Consider the following 9,624-nt stretch of genomic DNA (forward strand, 5'->3'; position numbering starts at 1 on the left):
GAAAAGAAGGCCATTGAAGTTTTTTAGGAGAAGACAGAGGAAAGGAAAATCCAAGGGACAAAGACGTTTCATTTGCAACCAGACAGGACATTTTGCAAAAAATTGTCCTAAGAAGTCACAAAAAACCATCACACTAATCTCTCATCTTCAAATCGATGAATATGATGATATATAATCTCTGTATTCGGAACAGAGTGAACTAGATGAGGAGACTAAATTTGTCTTAGATCAGACATATAGATTCTTCTGACGAAGAATCTCCAGCCTCTCCAATCCCCATCTTCTCCATACAAGAAGAACAGTCTATCAGGCCAGCAATTCTTCAACCAAGTGTTGAAATTCATGTGTTGCCAAAAAAGTTTGAAAAACCTATAAAGTTATTGTCTTTATAAACACTGGAGCTCAAAGGACGATGATGGATCTAGATATTCTTCCACAAGAATATTGGAAAAATGAAATAGCCTATTTTGTAGCAGCTGATGGAAAAGTTTTTAGAACTGACTTAGTAACACATGCTCCAATAGCCATCAAATTTTTCCCTGATTGTATCATCTGGACTAAAGTCATTGGAAGCAAATTGCCTGATAGAGGCCTCCTCATAGGAATGGATGTCTATACTGCTGCCGATAAACTCCAAATACATTCTACCAGGATCAAATTCAAAAGAGAATTCAAGCCTTTTTCAGAAATTACAAGGCTCTTCTCTTTAGCAGAAGCCCCGCTAGACGTTGGAGAGTTTAAACAAAAGATTTCCTCCGTATGTGCAGACAATCATGAAGATTTCAACCATTCATATCCTTTATGGAAAAAACAAAGAATACTTTGTTGATCTACCATTCAGATTAAATGAAGATATCAATCCAACAAAGGCAACCCATCCAGGGATGACACCTTTAGACCTACAAGCAGCCAGACAAGAATGCCAAGATCTGTTGAGGCAAGGATTGATTGAGCCAACCCAGTCAAATTGGGTGTGCCAAGCTTTTTATGTAGAAAAAAGAGCTGAAAAATTAAGGGGAAAGAAAAGGTTAGTCATCGACTATAAGCCTCTCAATCATTTTCTTAAAGATGATAAGTTTCCAATCCCAAAGGCCTCATCTCTCCCAATCTTGATCAGAGAATCAAACTTATTTTCAAAGTTTGATTTAAAATCAGATTTTTGGCAACTTGACCTAAAACCAGAAGACCGGTATAAAACAACTTTTTGTATTCCAAATGCTCAATATCAATGGACAGTCCTACCTTTTGGTCTAAAGTAGCACCCTCTCTCTTCTAGAAAGCCATGACCAAAATCTTTGAACCTATTCTAGAGAACACTCTTGTCCAGATAGATGACATCCTCCTTTTCTCAAAAGATATTGTCTCTCATAAAAAATTGTTCTTTGAGATAGCCAACCAGCATGGGATCATGCTCTTAGAAAAAAAGATTCAGCTTGCTCAATCCTAGATTGATTTCTTAGGGATGCATTTTTCCCAGGATACTTAACAACCTCAGTCTCACATAGTTCAAGAACAGACGATAGCAGTCAAGGAACTCGAGAAGATTGCCCAAAATCCCCCAGCCTTGAAGATTCCTGGAACAGGCCAGAGGATGTTACAAACTGATGCAAGTGACCATTATTGGGGAGCTATCATGATAGAACAAGAAGGAGAGAAGAATTATTACTGTGGCCATGCTAGTGGACAATTCAAGGAAGCTGAGAAACATTATCATACTACATTCAAAGAGGCCTTGGCTGTAAAAAATGGAATCAAGAAATTTGATTTTCATTTAAGAGAACACCAGTTTCAGGTTCACATGGACAATTCATCATTTCCAAAAATTTTTGAATTTAAAAACAAGATGCCACCAGATCCTCAAATTTCAAGGCTCAAACCAGGTATGATTTTTCTGTGAAACACATAAAATGGAAGAATAATTTGATTCCAGGTTTCTTATCCAGACCAAACAACAAGACCGTTAAGGTGATAACTTCCACTCACTCCTTCCCATTGATATTCATGGCAAAACCATTATCTGAAACAACCAAAACTATTAAGGTTTTCCCTCCAGGATTGATTACTCATACTCCTGCACAAATCCTTGAATATGCTAAGTCTCATTACTTCCCTTTTCTGCATGAAACCATGAGATCCAAATACACTCCAACACAAATATTTGACCCTAAGATACCCTTTGGAGATATATTTGAACTGTTCTGTGAGATTGGGTGGGATTTGTGTGAACCAATCATATGGGCCATTTGGTGTAATACAGTACAATATTCAATCTCCATCGCCATAAAACATTTGATGACATACAACATGTTGACATATCCATATAAAGATGAATATCTTTTATGGACAATGTTAGAGTGGTTTTCTCCTTTAGCATGGTGGCATATGAAGCTAAAACAAATTCTAGACATTGAGAGATAAAGAGGAATCTCAGAAGATCACATAGGAGAACTAGTTTCTATTGTGATTATTCACTGTCCTTACTTTATGGAGCAAGGACAACTCTAGTCTAGAACTGAAGCTCAAATTTGGGGAACGTTTGAAGCATATCCCTTGGAAGAAAGTTATCGCAACCAGCTGGCGAGACATCTCTGTGAAGTCAACAATTACTCATACAAACTTGTGGATCCAAATCTACCAAGTTCATCTCAAAGGCCAATGGATAGTTATCCTACTGATAGGATAATACTTCAGAATACTAATGATGGTCAAATCTGAACAGAGATTTATGTTCTAGAACCTGAGTTTCAAAAGGTGGAAGATTTGGTTGATGACCATTCCGCATTAGAACAAGACTGGGAAGACTACAATGCTCAATTAATGGAGGAATTGTTACACAAAAAGAGATATCCTTATCACCACCTAGTGTACGGAAGTCTCACTAGATTAAAGGTACAACATTACAACTTGTCATTATCCACTAGATCAGACTAGTGACTGCTGAAGAAATCTTGTATATGGGTGTACTGTAAAGAGAGTAATCTTCAGGATAAGGATGATCGTAATCCTATCCTCGTCATTGTGTGTCACATGTCAGTCGTTTGGAAGTTGCCTTATCTTAAGTCTACTGAGTCTTATCTTATCTGTAATAGAGTAGATTCTATGTTATCTGTTGTTGTAATAATGTTATCCTTCCCCGGATAAGACTTTGTACATTAGTGTACATTCCTCTCCTATATAAAGGGGATGAGTCTGTATGTCGAGGCACACGGAATTGAATAATACTCTCTTCTTATTAAAATGACTCTCTTCTAAAGTCCTTCTTCTCTTAAACTCTGAGTTATATAATGATTATCATTTGAAACTCTCACCAGCTAGTATGCTCTACACTCGCCTCTTTGGAGGATCTTATGTATCAAAACACCGAATATTGATATCAATTGGTGGGTTATCCTTATGGTCTGTAGATATCTTGCATCAAAGTTATCCTGAAATGCTTAATGCCTTGGGTATGGCTCAACAGCATAATGGATACACGGAGATGATAGGTATTTATAAACTATCTAGGAGGCAATTCAACCTAGTGGTATCAGAGTCTCATTTTTCCAAAAAAAGGGTATCAGATGGTAATTATTATATGAGGACGAGGAGTAAGAAAGAGTAGAATTTAACAAAACAGGTTGCTTTTGAGTGGGTTCTGCCATTTGTAAAGATGTTCTCTTACTCCTCGTCCTCATATAATAATTACCATCTGATACCCTCTTTTGGAAAAATAAGACTCTAATACCATTCGGTCGAATTGTCTCCTAGATAGTTTATAAATACTTATCATCTCCGTATATCCATTATGTTGTTGAGCCATACCCAAGGCATTAAGCATTTTCAACTAATTTATGATCCATTCAATCTAATAAAACATAATTGTTAATACATTCTGACTTTTAAGAAATTACTTACGAACAACACATGATTATCCAACAATCAACCCTTTGGCTGCATTCACATTAATTAATTTTAACATTGTAATTTCTAAGTGACATCAGAAATAGGCCAACAAGATCCTTTTTGAAATAAAAATGATGGTAAACAAATATTATATGCGCAGACTTAGATGGGTTTCGGTCTATTTTATTTATTTATTTAGGATTGATAAATAAATGGAACTATCTGTATCGGTAGATGACACGCGTTTTGATTTATAATTTCCAATAAATAGTATAACAAGATGAGAAATTCTAAATACGGAGTTGTGAGTTGTGTTAGTTTTCTCGGATTTGCAATAATCAAAAGCCTAATCTTTAAGAGATGGTAAGAGCTCCTTTCTATGACAAAAATGGACTCTAGAAAGGTGCATGGACTAGAGAAGAAGACGAGAAGTTAAGAGCTTATGTTAAGAGACATGGTCACTCTAATTGGCGTCTACTCCCCAAGTTTGCAGGTATTATTTGTACGGAGTTGAACATTGGATTGAATCTCCAAAGTAAATGCTAAAAATAGAAATGCATGTCAACCACTGAGCTGTGTCAAAAGTTTGTTTCAATATTAATTATTTGCAACTAATTATACATGAGCACATCAATATGCTCAGTTTATAGGAGTACTACTTATTTTCAATTGATTTCACTTTGATTATTTGATATCAGTTAATAAAAATATCTGGGATTACTAAATAAAATATCTGGGATTACTAAATAAAATATCTGGGATTTATCACTCTTGAACAACAATTAATTGGTGATTTATACTGTTTTATATACATGTTGATGAGTCTTCAGCGCTGTTTTGTTACAGGCTTAGCAAGGTGCGGGAAAAGTTGCAGACTTCGTTGGTTGAATTACTGGAGACCAAATCTAAAACACGGGAACTACACCCCAGAGGAAGAAGAAATAATCATCAAATTACACCAAAATTTTGGAAATAAGTATAAATTTGCAATTTTGAGAATTTATTCAAAATTTATAATAGCTATTATTGACTAATTATAATATATATATATATATATATATATATATATATATATATATATATATATATATATATATATGAATCTCAAATTTCGAGTGTCCTTAGAAGCGAACATCATACACACTAGTATCGCTTATATTTCTATTCTGGTTCTCGATCCATGCATATTCCCGTTTTGAGATACAAGTCCCAGGTTTCTGAACAAAAAAAAATCGAGTGTCTTTTGTCTTTCATTAATTTATTATACCATTACTGCTACATATGGAGGAGTTCTATGACTCTATCTAATCGAATTCAATCGTATGAATCAATCAGAACACGTGTCCTTTTTTCAACGCTTTACTAAACTTGCTATTTCATTTTTGTTTTGCATTTCTGTCTTCTTGTACCTTTTTCTTGTGTGATTCAACTTGAAGAATGAATCATATTTTAATCCTTTGCATGCTAAGCAAATTAAAACAACTTAAATTTAATCTAAACCTGCATGACTATGTACGGCTATTGATTGACTATATGCCATCTTTGATAATTAATCTGGAGTTGCTTATACAATTTTCTTTCTCACAAGATATCAATGTTAGTATCCAAAAATTAATATAGTGTCTCTAACTTTACAGATGGTCCTTGATTTCTGAAAAGCTTCCTGGAAGAAAAGACAATGAAGTCAAGAACTATTGGCATAGCCACCTTAAAAAGAACTTAAAGAGCAATGTGATCACAACATCAAAGTTGAAGACCAAGCCAGGTTATAGTCTTGAAGAAAATTCAAATGAGACTCAACAATTTGAAAAATCTGAAAGCCCTTGCGCCGATGTTGGTGATTACTTCATTTATATTTTAGAAAGCTCATCGGCCATGTCCACGGAAAGTACCTCAGAAGGAGTCAACTATTCCCTTACCTTTATTGTTTCACTATCAACCATGGATAGTTCCTTATCAAAAGAAGATGGTGTTCCTCCATTGGTATCATGCGAAGAATTCAACCTCGATTTTTGGACTGAACCATTCCTCATATACGTTTACTAACGAGATATGTAGTGGTGAAGGCATAGTATTATTAATTCCAAACTTCGATGGTGCATATCTGTTGTAGAAAATTGTTAGAGATTGGCATATATGTCCCATTATAAATTGTTTCACATGTGAAAGACCATTCAGCACACAATAATAAGCGGATTGATTTTGGTTTAATTTGATCACAAGCATTTGTTAATTCTCAAATTTCAGTTTCCAAATAGTTGGTATAATGTAAATAGAAATGCTAGGGACATTCTTTAATACACTTTTCTGGATGCACTTTCTTTTATTGGTTGAAAATTATTAAAAGTAACAAAATTGTGTGAATTTCACATTGTATTTAATTATTTTTTCGTCTAATTTTTGTAGTTTACAATACTCTCAATTCCTTTTTATGAGTTGTTTAAGATTGTTATTTAAAAACTAAGAAAAACAATAAAATTTCTTGATTTTAATAAAATAGTCATGGGATTTCTTTTTTTACCCTCTTTTCTTCTCACTTCACAATAAATGCATGTGTAAAACAATTAAATATTAAAGAATAAGTAAGGGTATAATTGATAAAAAAATAATTAATGTGATCTTAAACTTTAAAAATGACAAATAAATAGAAATATTTTTTTTTCAAAAATTTGACACTTAAAAAGAAATGAAGGGAATATATTCACTACAAGAAATTCAAGTATTAGCGACAGACAATTCCATTGCCAATCCTTTGCAAACGATGAATTAGTGATGAATTTGCTTCCTTGCTAAAAAATGAGTTGCAAAGTAGCAATGGAAATAGTCCCTCACAATTCCTTCACTAATTTCTCACTCCTCCCTCACAATTCCTTCATAAAACCCCTCATGAATTATGTGGTCGAGGGCACACATTTCCCTCACTAATTAGTGACAAATGAACCCTCATTAATCCCTTGTAAAGCCCTCACTACTAATCTTTTGCTAGTTGCCCGCTATTCCTTCACTAATTTTTCCACGCAAATCCTTTGCTGCTTATGACTACCTCATCTATTCGCCATTATTCCCTCACTCTTATCCCTTGCTATTTTCTCGATATTCCCTTTCAAAGCATCCCTCGCCATTCTCTTGCTATTCCTACATTAAAATTACCCGTCACTATTTCCCCAACAATTCCCTCACAATGATTCCCTTGCAAATGACAAAAAAAATAACATACTTCGCTTGTGATTCCCTCACAATTTTGTCACAAAAAAAAAAATTAAGGCATGTTATTATCAGTATCCAACTTTATATAGACTTAAAAGAAATATTTTATTTATTACAGTTTACTATATATTTGAAATTAACACAACATAATTGAAGGAAAAATAAGAAAAGGATTAACCCATAAATAATTAAAAATTTCAATATAATCTAATATCTTTTAAGTCTTAACACGTTATATAATTGTATTAGTCATAAAGTCTTTCAAAGAAAATCTTAAAAACAAATGTAACCCAAAGTGTTGTTTTCAAACAAAAGGCAAATGCATGACAACATTCATAAGTCTTACAAAGGATAATAAAAAAACACTCGATTTATAACCCAAAGTGAAACCAACCAAACAAACAACAAATGAATCATTTTTTTGTTGTAAGTCAAGCAATATTTATGTCTAAAAGAAGTTCATCTACATCCGTATTTGTACCTACATCTCTTCCTTCAAGTCTACCCTCATGTCCGCCTTAAATGTTGCCTTCATCTCTTCCTGATCCTTCATTTGCACCTCCATTTGCACTTGTACTTACGTTTGTGATTGGGTTTGCACTTATTCGATTTGTGGCTGTGATTGTATTTGCAACTATGTTTGCATCTGCTCCCTCATTTAAGACATTTACTATTGCATTTGAGACATTTGTGTAACAATAGTAGCAATGTCTCTGGAGGCTGCATTTGTGAAAGGACCTACAACTATTGTAGATAAACCATGTGGGGAGCCGCTAATGACAATTTCTAAGCTAGGACCGATTTCGTGGACTCTACCCTTGTTGTTTTCATCAACTACCTATATTAACCAAACTTTAGAGTCAACTATGGGATGTTTTGATGTGTCCTCTCCATATTTCTCTACTAAACTAGTTTCATATGTTTCCTACAACAAAACAATAATATTTCAGTACCACAATAATTAACAAAAAAAATTAAATACATTTAAAAATACATACAATGAAGTTCTTTGCCTGGTTAGAGACAAATTCATCGTATTTTGTTTTGTGGACTTTGGAGTACACTTCATTATAAGAAATAGGTCTCTTGTGCTCTGCCTATTATGATAACATATTAGAATAACATTAGAATGATTTTTTTTAACTATGCATATTTATTGAATGTGATGCATTTCAAGTTATTTGCTTATTTTACTATCAACTAAAGCACGCATATAGCCCAATAGAAAAGAAACTACACAAAACACAAAAAAAGTTGACAATTAAGTAATCAACAATTCATAAGAATGACTCATAGAATTAGTGCACTAATTATTTAATGAAACTTGAATTTCTAAGATTAAAAGGAAAAAAAATAGTAAGTTGAGAACATCAATGACATATTTTGACTCTTAGTTTTGAGCAAGGGAAAACAATGAAAATCATACAAAAGTGATAAAGTACAAGGGGATTTGGGAATATAACTCCATAAATTATTGCAAATTCTAAAAAGGTTATATTGAGAGCAGCAAAACATCAAAATCAACCCACCTAATCTGCCCAAAACTATGCCAAAGATTGTTTATATCTTACAATATAATCACGACAAAAATCATGTTCCTTTATGCATGTCAAACATAATATATTCAATGGAATGTGCATAGTAAGTTTCTCACTTACATAAGTAACTATGCATGAACCCAAGCAAGTCTTCACCACTACATTTACAAATTCATCACCTAAAAAGAGTCTATTTAAATCTGTCAAAAGAATCCCCTATCACAGCCCGACACTTCCCAATAATCATTAATGTTAAACACTATTGCAACCTTAACATTCATGTTAAATTGACTAGTTTACAGAAACAACAAACACCCCAACATAAAAAATCATCTTGACACACCTTTTGTTCCAATTATACTTCTTAATAAAATCATTTGTCTTTTAAAAAAATATATTTGTGGTATAACCATGACAAATGTATCAAGTAGTTGTAATTACTATATAAAAAATTGTAGTATATCATAAGTATAAAAACCAATTACAATTCACAAAATCAACTGTTAGTAAAAAGTACAAATAGGAAATTGGAATTTAGGATTTTTGTTTTACTAATCATGGTGTTGGTATGATGTAGTTCCTACTGAAAATAGTGATTAATCTTTGTCGAGAACAGTAAGTGCACACAAGATGAGTATTCTCATACTAGCAGAGTTTATTTCATGCCTAAGGCCAAGATTTGAACCTTGGATCATTTAGTTAAGGAACATAAATCACTACCACTTGTCTGTCTCAACTATTGTTGGTAAATTGGAATTTAGGATTGAATAACAAGTATGAATATTAGGGTTTTTTTAGGAAAATAACACAGTAGGAAAAAAGACTTAATTAAATTAATTAAAACTTTTAATTAGGTTAAGTTTTCATTAAATTGCAGTTGAACAATCATAAAATGAGATTATTGCATTTTGATTTTTTGTTTTGTTTACTAGCTAGATTTGCTAAATTATTTATATTCAAATTTCTTAGATAAATAGATCATTTTTTAATTAAAAGT

At 33.0% G+C, this 9,624-nt stretch overlaps 1 pseudogene; it reads left to right on the top strand.

Annotated features, from left to right (window-relative positions):
• The first annotated feature begins 4,242 nt into the window (after positions 1-4,242).
• On the top strand, positions 4,243-5,928 carry LOC114378677 (annotated as a pseudogene).
• Positions 5,929-9,624: the final 3,696 nt, after the last annotated feature.

The sequence above is a fragment of the Glycine soja genome, chromosome 12 (genome assembly GCF_004193775.1).
Source record: "Glycine soja cultivar W05 chromosome 12, ASM419377v2, whole genome shotgun sequence".
In the NCBI taxonomy this organism is placed as follows: Eukaryota; Viridiplantae; Streptophyta; class Magnoliopsida; order Fabales; family Fabaceae; genus Glycine; species Glycine soja.